This window comes from Dendropsophus ebraccatus, chromosome 8 (genome assembly GCF_027789765.1).
Source record: "Dendropsophus ebraccatus isolate aDenEbr1 chromosome 8, aDenEbr1.pat, whole genome shotgun sequence".
Lineage (NCBI taxonomy): Eukaryota > Metazoa > Chordata > Amphibia > Anura > Hylidae > Dendropsophus > Dendropsophus ebraccatus.
In genome coordinates, this window is record NC_091461.1 from 113874054 (window position 1) to 113893674 (window position 19621).

At 46.3% G+C, this 19621-nt stretch overlaps 1 protein-coding gene across 3 annotated transcripts in view; it reads left to right on the forward strand.

Moving 5' to 3' along the window:
* Positions 1–1782: 1782 nt before the first annotated feature.
* Positions 1783–19621, forward strand: part of TTLL7 (tubulin tyrosine ligase like 7) — a 142428-nt gene continuing 124589 nt past the window's right edge. For 2 of the 3 annotated variants that reach the window (XM_069981483.1, XM_069981485.1), the window contains exon 1: positions 14029–14103. The gene's annotated coding sequence lies outside the window, so the exon portion shown is untranslated. Of the gene's footprint in view, positions 1926–14028; positions 14104–19621 lie in introns of those variants that run through there. The other variant, XM_069981484.1, reaches the window with a different exon arrangement.

Below are 19621 nucleotides of genomic sequence, written 5' to 3' on the forward strand. Positions count from 1 at the left end.
TCGTTCATGTCGGCTGATCGTTGCAGTCGCTTGCTTTTCAACATGATACAGCAGCGATCTTCTGCCGTCGCTCCGTTGAATAGGAGCATCGGCAGCAGACGCTGCTGTATCCTATGGGCTGCCCGGACGATCAGCGATCACCCGGGCAGCCCCCCCGCACTCACCCGCTCGCTGCAGCCGCGTTGAATAGCGGCGGTAGGAAGCAGGGAACGAGGAGCAAACGAGCGCTGAGAGCTCCTCTAAACGACCTGTGAAATAGGGGCTTTAGGGTGCGTTTACACAAAGAGATTTATCTGACAGATTTTGGAAGCCAAAGCCAGGAATGGATCTGAAAAGAGGATAGATCACAGTCTTTCCTTTATGACCTGATCCCTGTTTATAGTCTCTTCCTGGCTTTGGCTTCAAAGATCTGTCAGATAAATCGGTCTGTGTAAACGCACCATTAGGGTACTATTACACGGAACGATAATCGGCCGAATTGCCCCGATTCGGCCGATTATCGCTCCGTGTAATAAATGCAACGATTGTCATCTGCTGATCGTTGATATAGGTTAGAACCTATTTTTGGCGGGCGCCGACTGCGCATCGCTGCGTGTAATAGCAGTGCACGGGCGGCGACTAACGATATACATTACCCATCCACGTTCCAGGGCTGCTCCTGCCGTCCGCTTCTCCCGGGGTCCCGCACGCTCTAGCTTCACATCGGCGGTCCCGGCCTGTGATTGGCTGAGCGGCCTATCAGCTGACAGGCCGCTGTGAAGCTAGAGCGCGCGGGACCCGGGGAGAAGCGGATGGCAGGAGCAGCCAGCCGGTAACAATGTCCCTGCAGCTCTTGTTAAACTGAATTTGCGCGATAACAATCGAATTCGAACGATAATTGTACGTGTAAACGCAGCGAACGATCAAACGACGAACGAGAAATCGTTCATTTTGATCTTTCAACATTTTATCAAATCGTTGTTCGTCATTCGCAAAAAAATTCGCAGATTGTTCCGTGTGAACAGTCGTTCGCCGATTTAACCAATGTGCGAGATAGGCTTAAGCGATCGCAAAACGATTTTCCGTACGATATATTGTACCGTCTAAACGCTGATCGTTAGGAAAAAAAAAAACGTTACTCCGACATCGTTAATCGTACGATCGGGCCAATTATCGTTTCGTGTAAACGCACCGTAATAGGCCCAGTAAACGAGCTACAATCTAGCAGATCGGCGCTCGTTTACAGGTATTATCGGGCCCCCATCGGCCTCTGTAATAACACCCTCGTTCGGTTGTTAATCGTTAACTGCATTTCAACCGAACGATTATCGTTTAGATTTGAACGATTTAACGATAATCTGAACGATAATCGTCCGGTGGAATAGGGCCCTTAGGCTCAGACACTGGTAAAGATGGAAAGCAGACTCTCTCCCCGGGTCACATCCTCTCCTGTAACAAATGTGTCCTATGAATAATACACAGGGGACAAGTCACAGCACAGCGGAGGTCTATGCAGCCTATATACCATGCAGCCAGGTAAGGTTACACCTGCCCAGTGACGTCACACAGGTGACCCCCCCCCCCTCTTGTCTCTGTTGCTAGGACCAGTGTTTGCGTTCCAAGCTGTGACTCACAGACGGTACCATCAACGCCCGAGAAATAGGGGTGGCTTATGTTATCGATCACGAACTCGCTGAACACATCTCAGAATATTTCCATTAATATTTATTAGGACAAAGGAACGAGCGGCGCCATCCCCGGAGGAGGCCATCTCCTCACATCTCCATCTCCCCCCCCCTCCCCGGGATAGGAGGTGGTACGGTCCCGCTTTGCAGTAACCTCCAGTGTCCGGAGCTGGCAGGGGCAGAGGGAGACCCCAGCAGCTGCAGCAGCAGGGACAGGGACCCCCATCCTCCTCCTCCTGTGCCCGGAGCCACCATCAGAGGGTAAGTCCTTCTCCCTGCAGAGCCTCCAGCAGGGGGTGCCAGAGGGCTGAGGGCAGCATGAATCAGCAGCATCAGTGCAGGGGAGGCAGCAGCAGCATCCTGTGACTGGGTCTATTTCTAGCTGCACTATCACTAATCGTATCGTCTTTTCTATCAGTATCGACATGCATATCGTATACTGCACCCAGGACTTCAGTGCACTATGGATACTATGTATATACATGTATATACTATGTACTATATTATGTATACTATGTATATACTATGGATACTATGTATACTATGTATATACTATGGATACTATGTACTATACTATGTATACTATGTATATACTATGGATACTATGTATATACTATGGATACTATGTACTATACTATGTATACTATGTATATACTATGGATACTATGTATATACTATGGATACTATGGATACTATGTACTATACTATGGATACTATGTACTATACTATGTATACTATGTATATACTATGGATACTATGTACTATACTATGTATACTATGTACTATACTATGTATATACTATGGATACTATGTACTATACTATATATACTATGTATATACTATGTATACTATGTATATACTATGGATACTATGTACTATACTATGTATACTATGTATATACTATGTATATACTATGGATACTATGTACTATACTATGTATATACTATGTATACTATGTATATACTATGGATACTATGTACTATACTATGTATACTATGTATATACTATGTATATACTATGGATACTATGTATATACTATGGATACTATGGATACTATGTACTATACTATGTATACTATGTATATACTATGGATACTATGTACTATACTATGTATACTATGTATATACTATGGATACTATGTATATACTATGTATACAAGCAGCAGCTGCTTTCTTCTATAGCTCCTGTATATATGGGATTTGCTGCTATTTTATATGGTTCCATATAGGCTGATCTGTGCATTATATACAATAGACTTGCTGTTTGCCCCATGTGATGTCCCATTCATCGCTCCTGATATGAGTTTAGGGCGATCGGAGTCATGTGACCTGCGGTTTCTGGTCCCCGTTACTGTCACATGATGCAACGTTATAGTGGGTTCAGTGATGGGCGTCACTGCCTCATTGTTGCTATTGCAAACCATTAGGGGGGGGGGGGTTTGTAGAGCGTATGGTGGCGCGACATGGCGGTTGCGTTCAGTGTTACGTATATGTCGTCTTACGTATAGATGTCACCGTATAGCCCCAGTTGTATTGAGCCGTGTATATGCAATGAATTAAAGGGGTGCCTTAAAACCCTCTAATAATCTGACACCGTAAGTGGCGAACTGTATACAGATGCGGTGTATATACTCCGGACCCTAGATCTGTATATAGATACGTTGTATATACGGTTTATGTTGTTAGGACCATAGATCTGTATATAGATGCAGTGTATATATATAGGACCATAGATCTGGATATAGATGCGGTGTATATACTCAGGACCATAGATGTGTATATAGATGCAGTGTATATACTCAGGACCATAGATCTGTATATAGATGCGGTGTATATACTTAGGACCATAGATCTGTATGTAGATGCAGTGTATATACTCAGGACCATAGATCTGTATATAGATGCGGTGTATATACTTAGGACCATAGATCTGTATATAGATGCGGTGTATATAGTCAGGACCATAGATCTGTATATAGATGCGGTGTATATACTCAGGACCATAGATCTGTATATAGATGCGGTGTATATACTCAGGACCATAGATCTTTATATAGATGCAGTGTATATACTTAGGACCATAGATCTGTATATAGATGCAGTGTATATATATAGGACCATAGATCTGTATATGGATACGGTGTATATATATAGGACCAAAGATCTGTATATAGATGCGGTGTATATAGTCAGGACCATAGATCTGTATATAGATGCGGTGTATATACTTAGGACCATAGATCTGTATATAGATGCGGTGTATATACTCAGGACCATAGATCTGTATATAGATGCGGTGTATATACTCAGGACCATAGATCTGTATATAGATGCGGTGTATATACTCAGGACCATAGATCTGTATATAGATGTACATGATGGGAATTGTAGTTCTGCTACAGCTGGCGTGCCATAGGTTCCCCATCCCTGATGTAGGATAATGTGACAGCTCTATAGAGGGATATTAAAGGGATTTTCCACCTCCTATGCACACAATCGGGGATGGGGGATCGTTGGGATCTGACTGGTAAGTGTGATATATTATAATGCTATATATGAGACATGCCGGGCCGGCCAACCATGCACTTACCAAGCCATAGGTGAGGTAGGCAGGACACAGTGATGATGTCATGGCACGTTACTCGTCTATGACCTCATCCTCCCGATAACACAGACATGGGGGTATAATATACTGTGATTATAAGCTGAAGCTTCTCAGTATAGGAAGCGGCTGGGTCACAATGAGAAGGCGGCCATTGCCTGCAGATAGGTTTCTGGACATGGTAGTTTGTCTAGGAATGATGGCGGCATTTTATGTATCTGGAGGCAGCGGAGTAATTTCCAAACTGTTCACAAGAAGAAGACGCCCTGATCTTCCATTGTTATAGTAGTAATGGATGGGGGTCCTGACATAGCGGAAGTCCCAGACACAAGGCTCTCTATAAGGTTCCCTATAGTCTAATGCAGGGGTAGGGAACCTTCGGCCCTCCAGCTGTTGCAAAACTACAACTCCCATCATGCCTGGACAGCCAAAGCTTTAGCTTTGGCTGTCCAGGCATGATGGGAGTTGTAGTTTTGCAACAGCTGTAGGGCTGAAGGTTCCCCATCCCTGGTGTATGGCAGGCTCTCGACTCTCCAGGAAAAAGAAGGATCAGGCATACAGAATTTGAGATGCCTGATCCCTTTTTGTTTTCCGTTTAGCAGCGGCTTACCCAACGTTTCCCCATTTAGAACACATGAGTGCTTGGCCAGGTCGGGAGTGCATGGGAAGATGTGGGGGCATGGCGGCCAGCCTGGGCCTTACCTACCTGCTGCATTGCCAAATTGTGCCTCATCTCATAAATTCACGTAAGACTTCAGACCACCACCGTTCATTAAGGGATTGCAAATCCTAGTGGTGCTGTGCCTGTCAGCAAAATAAAACTTATATTAAAAAATCTCCAGTCTTCCAGTACTTATCAGCTGCTGTATGTCCTACAGGAAGTGGAGTCTTCTTTCCAGTCTGACACAGTGCTCTCTGCTGCCACCTCTGTCCATGTCAGGAACTGTCCAGAGCAGGAGAGGTTTTCTATGGGGATTTGCTGCTGCTCTGGACAGTTCCTGGCATGGACAGAGGTGGCAGAGAGCACTGTGTCATACTGGAAAGAACCACTTCCTGCAGGACATACTGCAGCTGATAAGTACTGGAAGATTACATTTTTTTAATAGAAGTAAATTACTAATCTCTGGCACTTTCTGGCACTGGTTGATTTGAAAGATTTATTTATTTTTTTGCTGGAGTTCCCCTTTAAAGTTAAAGGAGTTTGCCCTTGAAATACACTTATTTGCAGGATAAGGGATGATTGGGGGGCAGTGCTGATCTCACAATAATGGGGGGTCCTTTGTCCTCCCTGATTGAATGAAGCAGTGATGGGACATGCTACATTCGACCCTGAGGGCTGCACAAAGCTAGCTGAGCCGTGTAGTCCATATGCGGCCTATAAAGTTGAATAAAGCGTTCTAGCTCCCAGCATGTTAGTGTATGCCAGGGCACTCCCTAGGCTTAGTCATTGTTCTTTCCATAATAGCTCTCTATCAGATGTTGGTCGGAATTAGAAGCCTACCGGGGCCCATTACTTTCGGTGATTTGCAGCCAGTTGGGCCTAAAAGCCTCGATGATGATCTGACGCTCTGTCTATAGAGATCTGTGCAGGACGGTTGAGTGAGCTGAAACCCATTAGAAGACTATTAGATGACGGGAAGATCTGGGTACAATGTTCTTCCGCTAATATGTGACCGACCAACAGAGCATTTACCTAGAAATTAAAGTCTGTGGCCTACATTTGTTAAAGGGGTACTCCAGAGAAAATGTTTATTTCTCAGAAAGTTACATAGATTTGTAATTTACTTCTATTTAAAAATATCCAGTCTTCCAGTACTTATTAGCTGCTGTATGTCCTGCAGGAGGTGGTGTGTTCTTTCTAGTCTGACACTGTCTTCTCTGCTGCCACCTCTGTCCATGTCAGGAACTGTCCAGAGCAGTAGTAAATAGACTCCATTCTATGGTTTGCCAGATTCCGTCCTCCACCCAAAGAATGAACCTGCTCATTCTTCGGGCGGAAGGCGGAATCTGGCAAACCACTGATTGAAATCTACGAGCGGGTACGAGCTGCGGAGTCCATGATGGGTGTTCCACCAAGATTCTGTAGTGTGCACATACCCTGACAATGTTTTCACTAATACATTGTACTGAAAGTCCAACTGTGAGGAGCAAACAAGCAATGTCAGCGCTCGTTTGCTCCTCGTTCCCCGCTCGCTGCCAGCGCTGTTACATGCGGCGGTAGTGAGCGGGTGAGTGCGGGAAGGGACGCGGGAAGCTGAGGGGGGGCTGCCCGGGTGATTGCAAGATCGTCCGGGCAGCCCATAGAGGATAGTAGCGGTCTGCTGCCGCTGCTCCTATTCCACGGTGCGACTGCAGCATATTGCTGCTATCACAGTCGTTTGTTTTTCAACATGGTTTTCAACGACAGCAACGATCAGCCGACATGAACGATGTCAGAAAATAAAGACAAATTTGGTCAGCTCTCCTAGAACACCGTTCACACTAGGTAGGAGCACGTTGCTATGGCTGAAATTGCAAACACAAAAACACAAAAAAATGCAACAGCTCACCGCAATGGCAAGATACAGACCCACTACAGACATGAAAATAGTTAAAAGCAGCCCCCCCCAACTGGCCAAAAAAAATTTCAACAAAAATAATGAGGCTCTTGGTTACATGAACGATGTCGACTGATCGTTGCCTTCTATTCCACAGGATGATTATCACCTGTAACGGCCGATATCGGCTGGATACGGCTGATAATCGTTCCGTGGAATATGGCCTTTAGCTAGGGTGCTGGTGGTGCATATGCCTTAGGTGCTGAGTGCCAGGGATGCCAACAATCCACCCATAGTCATACAATTCAGATGCCCAGATAGCCAGCTGATCAGTGGGACCATCGCTCAGATATTGATGGTCTGACCTGAGGAGTCACTAAAGTCCTAAAGAAACCCTTTAATTTCTAAGCTAATTCATACAAGTGGTTGTCACTGTGTTACTTCTGCTGAACCATTGCAGTTGTCAGGACCTTTCTGCAGGGTTTTCCCAGCTGTAACAATGTAACAAATCTTTGCACTTAGGGCCCTATTCCACGGGACGATTATCGTTCGCATAATCGTTAACGATAAACGATCCAAACGACCGCTATTACGAAAGACCTGAAATCGTTCACCCATTTACATGGAAAGATAATCGTTGCTTATGATCGTTCGTGCGGTCGTCTTGTCGTTGCTATTGCGTTCATCGCTACTGCGAACGACCGAACGACTTCTTATTCAATACGAACGATTTGCGAACAAGCAACGATAAAAATAGGTCCAGGTCTTATTAAACGATCAACGATTTCTCGTTCGGTCGTTAACTGCTATTCAACCGAACGATTATCGTTTAGATTCGAACGATTTAACGATAATCTGAACGACAATCGTCCGGTGGAATAGGGCCTTTAGGGTCCATTTACACAGAAAGATTATCTGCCAAAGATTTGAAGCCAAAGCCAGGAATGGATTTAAAAAGCGGAAATATCTCAGGCTTTCCTTTATGACCTGATCTCTGTTTATAGTCTCTTTCTGGCTTTGGCTTCAAATCTTTGGCAGATAATCTGTTAGATAATCTTTCTGTGTAAATGGACCCTAATGGTGCGTTTACACAGAGAGATTTATCTGACAGATTTTTGAAGCCAAAGCCAGGAACAGACTATAAACAGGGTGCAGGTCATAAAGGAAAGACTGAGATTCCCTGTCTTTTCAAGTCCATTCCTGACTTTGGCTTCCAAAATTGGTCAGATAAAGACTGACAGCTGTAACAATGTAGCTTCTTATACTGACAACTTTATTTGTTCCGGAATTGTTTACTGAAGCACAAGACGCAGAGTCAGGAACTCCTTTCCTTATGTGTGATGGCGTGGCTTGTGTATATAATAATATTAATTATAATGCTCTTATTTGTATAGCACCAACTGATCCCGCAGCACCGTACATAGTCTGTCAGGTTTGGTCCCTGTCCCCTTTAGAGCTCACAATCTAAATCCACCTGTCTGTATTGAGCTTTGATATTGCTCTGGCTGGTTGTAGTTTGATTTGCATTGGTTTCAGTATTTGCATGTGTCATTTGTGATAGAAGTGAATGGAGGGAATTTATGCAGAGCAGCTCGCTGGCACCACCTTTTGGAATTATTTTATTATATTATTTTATTTTAAGCAATTTTTTTTTTGCTCCTAAAAGAAGCCCTGAAACACGACTGGGGATTTAAAGTTATGTAAATTTGTAAATTACTTTTATTTAAAAATGTCCAGTCTTCCAGTACTTATCAGCTGCTTTATGTCATGCAGGAAGTGGTTTATTCTTTCCAGTCTGACACAGTGCTCTCTGCTGCCACCTCTGTCCATGTCAGGAACTGTCCAGAGCAGCAGCAAATCCCCATAGAAAACCTCTCCTGCTGTGGACTGTTCCTGACATGGACAGAGGTGGCAGCAGAGAGCACTGTGTCAGACTGGGAAGAATAGACCACTTCCTGCAGGACATACAGCAGCTGATAAGCACTGGGAGACGGGCGATTTTTGAATAGAAATCATTTACAAATCTATATAACTTTCTAGTACTAGTTGATCTGAAAAACGTTCCTGATTTTTCTGGGTGACTGGGGAACTTTGAAAATGGAATGGGCCTTTCCAGACTAGACAGAATGATGACCTTGCTGCTGTACTACAGGCACTACAATAAGGCCATAATGAAGAATACCCCCTTTAAGTGAGGTCACTATCGTATAAACAACATCTTGTAAACACTTTGGTGGAGATTTATCATACACAGTGTAAAGTGAAACTGGCTCAGTTGCCCCTAGCAACCAATCAGATTCCATCTTTCATTCCTCACAGACTCTTTGGAAAATGAAAGGTGGAATCTGATTGGTTGCTAGGGGCAACTGAGCCAGTTTCACTTTACACCATGTTTAATAAATCTCCCCCTTTATGTCTTTGTCAGCGGGCAAACTTACCAAATCAGCAAGGGATCAAATAATTATTTCCTTCACTGTATACTGTAAGTTCCCCAGTAGTTGTTCCCCCATACTGTATATCTCTCTCCCCCCTCTATAGTTTCTCTTCCACTCTTTACATCCCCCTTTGCAGTAATGCGCCCCATACTGTATACATCCCTCCCCCTGTAGTTGTTTGCCCATACTGTATACATCCCTCCCCCTGCAGTAAGGCCCCTGATACTGTATACATCACCTCCCCCTGCAGTAAGGCCCCTGATACTGTACACATCCCTCCCCCTGCAGTAAGGCCCCTGATACTGTATACACCCCTCCCCTGCAGTAAGACCCCCCCATACTGTATACATCCCTCCCCCTCCCCCTGCAGTAAGACCCCCTATACTGTATACATCCCCCCCCTGCAGTAAGACCCCCTATACTGTATACATCCCTCCCCTGCAGTAAGACCCCCCCATACTGTATACATCCCTCCCCCTGCAGTAAGACCCCCTATACTGTATACATCCCTGCCCCTGCAGTAAGGCCCCTGATACTGTATACATCCCTCCCCTGCAGTAAGACCCCCCATACTGTATACATCCCTCCCCTGCAGTAAGACCCCCCCCCATACTGTATACATCCCTCCCCCTGCAGTAAGACCCCCTATACTGTATACATCCCTCCCCTGCAGTAAGACCCCCCATACTGTATACATCCCTCCCCTGCAGTAAGACCCCCCATACTGTATACATCCCTCCCCCTGCAGTAAGACCCCCTATACTGTATACATCCCTCCCCTGCAGTAAGACCCCCCATACTGTATACATCCCTCCCCTGCAGTAAGACCCCCCATACTGTATACATCCCTCCCCTGCAGTAAGACCCCCCATACTGTATACATCCCTCCCCTGCAGTAAGACCCCCCATACTGTATACATCCCTCCCCCTGCAGTAAGACCCCCCATAATGTATACATCCCTCCCCCTGCAGTAAGGCCCCTGATACTGTATACATCCCTCCCCCTGCAGTAAGGCTCCCCATACTGTATACATCCCTCCCCCTGCAGTAAGGCCCCCATACTGTGTACACCCCCCCCCCTCTGCAGTAAGCCCCTCTATTTTGAATACATGACTCCCTCTTTACACTATGGCCCAGTTCACACTGAGCAAATGCGGCGGAATTCCGCTGGGCTCAGTGTCCTGCTGTGAGTGAATAAGAGGGCGCGCGGACATGTCATTTCTTCGAGCGGAGAGCGGCGGGAGCGGACGCGCGTGCGCCGTTCCATTCATTCACTGCGGGATACTGAGCACAGCGGGATTCCGCAGTGGGGACCGTACATTAAATGAATTTTTGGGACAGGGAGATGTAAAAAGAGCTCGCTCTGTCCTCTCCAGGCATTGACCTGGTATTGCAGTGCTTTCAGGCTCAGGTTCAGATTGGCTGAGCGGGATATGCCGGGAACTCCCGAGGCAAGCAAGCAAGCGGCACGGAGGGTGTGTGTGTGTGTGTTAACGGGGTGGGCTGCGGAAATACTCGTGAGTTTGTCTGCCCATAGAGTGGACAGAGCAGGGGTCCGCAGCGGATCCGTTACTTGTGAACGCACTCTAAGGCTATGTTCACACTACGTAAAAGTACGGCCGTTGTTGCCATCGGAACATTGCCTACATTTCTATGGAATCCCGGCCGGAGCGTATACACATCGTATGCGCTCCGGCCGGGATCCCGTGCGGTGCCGCAAATAACTGACATGTAAGTTTTCTGCGGCCGCAGTTAAATGAATTGCGGCCGTAGGAAACCCTGTCAGTTCACACAATGAAGCAAGCGGCTCTGGCTGCTTGCTTCATTGTGTGCTGCGGGAGGTTCTGATGCAGGCGCGCGCTGATGCACCCGCATCAGAACCCTGTGGCCGGAAAGATGATCCGGGTAGAGACCGGCCGTTCCATGACCCGGCTGGGTCACAGAACGGCCGGTCTCTTACAAAGTGTGGACATAGCCTAAGACAGTGTGTCCTACTTTGATGATCTGAAACATTTGAGTATGACGAGTACGCAAAGACAGAGAAAGTTAGGAAGGGGACAAATACTTTTTACCATAAACTAAATTCACCGTATAAGTAAATGTACTTCCCTCCTGACATGACACGGTTAAGGTTAATATTACGCCAAGGTGAAAAGTTTGTATTTGACCGCAGCGACCAATTAGCTTAGAGTTTTTATCTGTTTAGTGCAATTTGTTGCTATGGTTTCAGCTAGTCTTCAGTATAATCCCATGAGTAAAGGAAATGAGAGGCCTTGGAATTGTGGGTAGTGACAACCACTAATAGCCTGTGCTTTACCCTATAGGAGAGGGAGGAAATAGCCGTCTTATTCACCATGAAACCTGCGGAGAAAATCTACTTCTATCCTTATAGGCCTTATAGATACTACAGCACGGTAATGGCCAAAATACTGCCGCCTAATCGTGGCCTAAAGATGGAGGCCACGCAGGGTGTGGGTTATTAGTGTTTACAGTGGCAGAAAAGTGGGCGAGAATTATAGAAGCTGCAGGATATTACGAATATGCGATTATGCAAATATGCTGCAGATTTATTTTCTCCATTGAGTTCAGTGAAGTCAAAAGTGCTGGGTGACCGCTGAGGCCCCTTCATGGTTTTTCCTTGGATAAGTCCCAGAGGTTTGGCCTATCCCATCCCCATCCCAGACCCATCCCCTTCCCCATCCCAGACCCATCTCCATCCCATCCCAATCCCAGACCCACCCCAGACCCATCCCAGACCCATCCCAGACCCATCCCCATCCCAGACCCATCCCAGACCCATCCCAGACCAGACCCATCCCCGACCCATCCCAGACCAGAACCATCCCCATCCCATCCCAGACCCATCCCCATCCCAGACCCATCTCCATCCCAGTCCCATCCCAGTCCCATCCCCATCCCAGACCCAGACCCATCCCCATCCCAGACCAATCCCCATCCCTTCCCCATCCCAGACCCATCTCCATCCCAGACCCATCCCCATCCCAGACCCAGACCCAGACCCATCCCAGACCCATCGCCATCCCAGATCCATCGCCATCCCAGACCCATCCCCATCCCAGACCCATCCATCCCCATCCCAGACCCATCCCCATCCCAGACCCATCCCAGTCCCATCCCTGACCCATCCCATCCCCATCCCAGACCCATCCCCATCCCAGACCAATCTGCATCCCAGACCCATCCCATCCCAGACCCATACCTGACCCATCCCCATCCCAGACCCACCCCCATCCTAGAGCCATCCCCATCCCAGACCAATCTGCATCCCAGACCCATCCCCATCCCAGACCCATCCCAGACCCATCCCAGACCAATCTGCATCCCAGACCCATCCCCATCCCAGACCCATCCCCATTCCAGACCAATCCCCATCCCAGACCCATCTCCACCCCAGACCCATCTCCATCCCAGACCCATCCCCATCCCAGAACCAGACCCATCCCCATCCCAGACCCATCCCCATCCCAGACCCATCCCATCCCAGACCCATCCATCCCCATCCCAGACCCATCCCCATCCCATCCCAGACCCATCCAGGCCCATCCAGACCCATCCCCGACCCATCCCCGACCCATCCCTGACCCATCCCCATCCCATCTCCATACCTGACCCATCCCCATCCCATCCCCATCCCAGACCCATCTCCATCCCAGACCCATCTCCATCCCAGACCCATTCCCATCCCAGACCAATCTGCATCCCAGACCCATCCCCAGCCCAGACTCAGACCCATCCCAGACCCATCCCCATCCTAGACCAATCTGCATCCCAGACCTATCCCCATCCCAGACCCAGACCCATCCCCATCCCAGACCCATCCCCATCCCCATCCCAGACCCATCCCATCCCAGACCCATCCCAGACCCATCCCAGACCCATCCTGACCCATCCCAGACCCATCCAGACCCATCCAGACCCATCCCAGATCCATCCCATCCCAGACCCATCCCAGACCCATCCCAGACCCATCCCAGACCCATCCCAGACCCATCCCAGACCCATCCCATCCCTGACCCATCCCAGATCCATCCCATCCCCCCTCCACTTCAAGCCAATGTTTATCTCTACTTTAAAAAATAGGAAGTAAAGTTGCAGAATTTATGCAAAAATTTGCAATGATTGTATTCCAGAAAAAGATTGTACACGTCTTACAGGGGGAAGTACTTCAGCAAAAAATAAAAAAAATAAAAATTAAATCAACTGGTGCCAGAGATTTGTAATTTACTTCTATTAAAAATGTCAAGTCTTCCAGTACTTATCACCTGCTGTACGTCCTACAGAAAGTGATGTATTCTTTCCAGTCTGGAGAGCAGGAGAGGTTTTCTATGGGGATTTGCTGCTGCTCTGGACAGTTCGTGATATGGACAGAGGTGGCAGCAGAGATCACTGCGATATATTGGAAAGAACACACCACTTCCTGCAGGGCGTACAGCAGCTGAGAAGTACTAGAAGACTAGAGATTTTAAATAAAAGTAAATTACAAATCTGTGGCACTTTCTGGCACCTGTTAATTTGAAAGTTTTTTTTTAATTTTTTGCTGAACCACCCCTAAAGGGAACCAAATCATCATAAATTCCCCCCACAGCTAAAAATATATATTTTTTTTCAGTTCCCATCAGTAACTGAAATTCCCATAGTGGGTCTAGTCACCTCCATTACAATAAACTACATTACCCATGATCCCTCACAACTCCCCTGTGCGGCAGTTCGCACCCTTGTTGTTACAGCAGGAGATGGCTTTCTCCTGTAGAGCGGCATGCGCTGTGTAACTGTAGTGCGCATGCTTCTCCCACTGATAAAGAACGACCGCAGCAAAAAGCCGGGGGCACCAGGATCATCATTGGGGTAGACATATCACTTACTCATTAGTAGGAGATTTATCAAACTGGTGTAAAGTAGAATTGGCCCAGTTGCCCCTAGCAACCAATCAGATTCCACCTTTCATTATTCAAAGAATCTGTGAGGAATGAAAGGTGGAATCTGATTGGTTGCTAGGGGCAACTGAGCCAATTCTACTTTACACCAGTTTGATAAATCTCCCCCATAGTGTTACCACTCGTAGTACTGGTTTCAGCATGTTTTTCCCTGACAGGAAGTTGTTCGTTTTTAATGTGGTGTCTCAGCAGCAACATGGCTAATAATACTTCCTTTATTTGTATAGCTCCAACTTATGGTACTTTTACACGGTGCGATAATTCGCCCGATCGCACGATTAACGATTTTGAATGAACGATGTTTTTTTATAACGATCAGCGTTTAGACGGAACGATACATTGTACGGAAAATTCGCTATGCGATCGTTTTGCGATCGCTTAAGCCTATCTCACACATAGGTGAAATCGCTGAAAGAATGTTTACACGGAACGATCTGCGAATTTTTTGCGAACGATCAACGATGATTTGAGAACATGTTGAAAGATCAAAATGAACGATTGTTTGCTCGTCGTTTGATCGTTCTCTGCGTTTACACGTACGATTATCGTTCGAATCCAATAGTTATCGTGCAAAAACGAACGATCAATCGTCCCGTGTAAAAGGACCATTAGTCTGCAGAGCTGTACACAGCTTGTTATCTCTTAAAGGGGTACTCTGCCATTCAGCGGTCGTAGCGGAGTCCCGCCTCGGCCGCTGGATAGCAGATCTGCCTTGAGACCTCACGTCTCATGGCGCAGCTCTAACCAGGAAGCGGCCGCGGGATGGGGGTACAGGGTGGTGCGATCTGGGAGCCGCCGCTAGAACTGGGGAGGTAAGTCACCGCCAGCTTCTATTTCAACCCACTCCCCGGCCGTACACAGATTATACTGCAGGAATGGAGTACCCCTTTAAATCAGTCCTTGTCCCCATTAGGGTTCAATGTAGATTCCAAGTTCCCCTGTCTGTATGTTTTAGGAGTGTGTGAGGAAACCCTGCAAATGTTGTCCTTGGTGGGATTAAGGGCCCTATTCCACCGGACGATTATCGTTCAGATTATCGTTAAATCGTTCAAATCTAAACGATAATCGTTCGGTTGAAATGCAGTTAACGATTAACAACCGAACGAGAAATCATTGATCGCTTTATAAGACCTGGACCTATTTTTATCGTTGCTCGTTCGCAAAATGTTCGCATTGAATAAGGGTACTATTACACCAAGCAATTTTGCGACGATTAACGATAAACGATCTTAAACGACCGCTAAGGCAAACGACCCGAAATCGTTCGCCCAAGTCCCCAAACGATGATCGTTATTTATGATCGTTCTTGCGGTCGTTTAGTCGTCGCTATTGCGTACGTTTCAGCTGTGAATTCTTATTCCACCGAACGATGTGCGAACGATTAGCGAATGATCAAACGATAAAAATAGGTCCGATTTCTCGTTGGTCGTTTAATCGTTGCCTGCTATTACACGAAATGATTATCGTTCAAATCCGAACGATTTAACGATTTTTCGAACGATAATCAATCCGTGTAATACCACCCTAAGACATTGTTCGGTCGTTCGCAATAGATACGAACGCAATAGCGAATAAATAGCGAAGAAAAAACTATCGCAATTACGATCATAAGTAACGATTATCGTTCCATGGAAATGAGTGAACGTTTTCAGGTCTTTCGCAACAGCGGTCGTTTGAGATCGTTAATCGTTAACGATTATGCAAATGATAATCGTCCGGTGGAATAGGGCCCTAAGGCAACAGTGCCAACCACCAATCTCCTTCCTCTCTCCTCTCTTAAATTAGGCCCTGTCCCCATTCATCTGACCTGATTCACTAAGAGTTGCACACCTCTTTGTGTGCTCCTGCTCCTATCCTGTATCCTCCTGTATATAATTGCATAATCTGTATAGCATATAGCTACCCCAGGTGTGAATACACCCTTAGGGTGCGTTCACACATACAGGATCTGCAGCAGATTTGAAGCTGCAGATTCAAAGCAAATCAATTCGGGGCCATCAAATCTGCTGCGGATCTGCTGCAGATTCAAATCTGCGCCATCAAATCTGCTGCAGATCTACTGCAGATCCTGTACGTGTGAAAGCACCCTCTCATAATGTGAGTCTATGGGAGGCGCACACTGCTGTTCTCACAGCGTCTCTCCGCGCGGACAGAGCAGGAGCGTGCGCCTCCCATAGACTCCCATTATGAGAGGGAGGCTCTATGCGTTCACACATATAGGATCTGCAGCAGATCGACAGCATATTTGATGGTGCAGATTTAAATCTGCAGCAGATCCGCAGCTGATTTGATGGCCCAGAATTAATTTGCTTTGAATCTGCAGCTTCGAATCTGCGCCATCAAATCTGCTGCAGATCCTGTACGTGTGAACGCACCCTTAGGGTGCGTTTACACGTACAGGATCTGCAGCAGATTTGATGGCGCAGATTTGAAGCAAATCAATTCTAGGCCATCAAATCTCCTGCAGATCCTGTATGTGTGAACGCACCCTTTAAAGCATGCAGCCTTGCCTTGAATGATACCACAGACTGAGGAGCAGACAGGGAATGAATGCAGCATGTGCTGAAGATTTACTGACTGCAGAGCAATAGTCTGTGGTGTCCTGAAATGTTCTGCAACAGCTCTTGGCAGGGAAGTGGCAGGAGTGCTGTGGGAGGGTAATAGGCAGGTGGGAGGACTATGGTGGATTTATAAGGGAAAGCAATGCATTCTGGGAATTGTAGTACTCGACAAGAAAATAATGAGAGGATATGGTAGGGGAGAATATTACATATAAATGGATTGTAATGATTTCAGAATTGGGGCAGATAACACCATTGTACTTTGTGTTTTGTTTTTTTTACTTGACACTGGAGTCCCCTTTAAGCTGCAGAATTTGAAGTGATTAATAAGCATAAGACTGCGGCGAATTGCACATGACTGATATAATCAGATAATAGTACTGTGGTCAGGCTGCTCAGATACAAAGGCATCAATAGCCGGTCACACAGTATCATTACACTCCACATCCAGGGAAAACAGTCCAAAAACAGCGGAAACCTGAATAGAATTAATCGATCATCGCGTCTTAACGTGTCGTCTCTCTCTCGGGAAATCGACTCCTAGACGTAAACAAAATCATCAAGTCACAAAGGTCTTTTTTCCCAATCTTAAGTGATGATGGGCAGGAATATGTAAAGCTGTCTGTATGGTAGGGATAGCTGTAGATTGAATATTCTTTTGACTTTTTTTACACATACGTACACTCAACTCGACCGAGCATACATGTGTTCTCAAAGGGAAGAAGAGCTCTTGCAGCTCTTCTCCAAGCATAGTGGTAAGGCTCCACCCACTTATTTACATAAAATTCACTACTCCCGTTTATTGTAAAAACTCCTCCCCTAGTAGCATGTAGCATCCCCCATGTACTGTTAGTTCCCCCATGTAGTTTTAGCTTCCGCAGTTTAGTATTAGCCTCCCCTGTGTATATTGTACGGAAAAATCGTTTTGTGATCGTTGTGCAATCGCTTAATCCTATCTCGCACATAGGTTAAATCGGTGAACGACTGTTTACACGGAACGATCTGCAAATTTTTTTACGAACGGCGATTTAAGAACATGTTGTAAGATCAAAATGAACGATTTCTCGCTCGTCGTTTGATCGTTCGCTGCGTTTACACGTACGATTATCGTTCGAATTCAATAGTTATCGTGCAAATTCGAACGATAATCGTTCCGTGTAAACGCAGCATTAGTTTCCCCCATGTAGTATGAGCTTCCCCCATGTAGTATTGGCTTCCTCTGTATAGTATTAGCCTCCCCCATGTAGTATTAGCCTCCCCTGTGTAGTATTAGCTTTCCCCATGTAGTATTGGCTTCCTCTGTGTAGTATTAGCCTCCCCCATGTAGTATTAGCCTCCCCTGTGTAGTATTAGCTTCCCCCATGTAGTATTGGCTTCCTCTGTGTAGTATTAGCCTCCCCCATGTAGTATTAGCCTCCCCCATGTAGTATTAGCCTCCCCTGTGTAGTATTAGCTTCCCCCATGTAGTATTAGCCTCCCCTGTGTAGTATGAGCCTCCCCCATGTAGTATTGGCTTCCTCTGTGTAGTATTAGCCTCCCCCATGTAGTATTGGCCTCCCCTGTGTAGTATTAGCCTCCCCTGTGTAGTATTAGCTTCCCCCATGTAGTATTGGCTTCCTCTGTGTAGTATTAGCCTCCCCCATGTAGTATTGGCCTCCCCTGTGTAGTATTAGCTTCCCCCATGTAGTATTGGCCTCCCCTGTGTAGTATTAGCTTCCCCCATGTAGTATTAGCCTCCCCTGTGTAGTATTAGCTTCCCCCATGTAGTATTGGCTTCCTCTGTGTAGTATGAGCCTCCCCCATGTAGTATTAGCCTCCCCTGTGTAGTATGAGCCTCCCCCATGTAGTATTGGCTTCCTCTGTGTAGTATTAGCCTCCCCCATGTAGTATTGGCCTCCCCTGTGTAGTATTAGCTTCCCCCATGTAGTATTGGCTTCCTTTGTGTAGTATTAGTTTCCCCAATGGAGCGGAAGTAGTAAGTGTCATGCGCACAAGCAAGTAGAGGATGTAACACTTAAAGGGGTACTCCGACGATTTTTTTTTTCTTTCAAAAAGTTTAACAGGTTCTAAATTACCTCTAATTAAAAATCTCCAGTCTTTCATTACTTATCAGCTGCTGTATGTCCTGCAGGAATTGATGTATTCTTTCCAGTCTGTGTATTCTTTACAAATTACAAATCCATAACACTTTCTGAAACCAGTTTATTTAAAAGATTTTTTGTGTGTGTAGCCCGAGTTCCCCTTTAAGACAAATTAACGGCATGGTTTACCGAATAAAAAATGGCGCAGTCGATAACAATATGTAGTTCAGAGCTTTTTGTTATTTTGCCCGGAGTATACCTTTAATTCCTCATACGTTTTATGATATTAAACATCTCATTTATACAAGATATTTGCTCCCCCTCCCCCTCCCCCGCCCCGTCTTTTCTTTTAACGTGTTTTGCCGCTTTGATGTGTCATGTTCTACGACTGGAGAATTTTAGCTGAGTTTAGATGTGCAAATCGTCTAATCAGCTCCGTGCGTTTTCTCTGCCGCGCCGCCACTTACACTGACACAGAAATGTATTATTGATTAACGCTGAGAGCGAGTGAGCCCCGATCCCGAGGCCTCTAATGGCTTAATGTTACTGCTGCTTGGGCCAGCACATCCCCAATGTCTGAGAAAACTCACCGCTAACTCGTTGCAGATGTTTTATCTCATGGCCCCTAACTCTTTACATTGAGTCGTAATACCGCTCACAACCTGAGGACAAGGGTGGCGCTGTTTTAGTGACAATTGCCTGTTCATTGCTAGGAGTGTGGCTACTTCGAGTCCTTATCCAGAAAAGGATTGTTCAGATGAGACATCCCCGTTATTACCAGTACGGT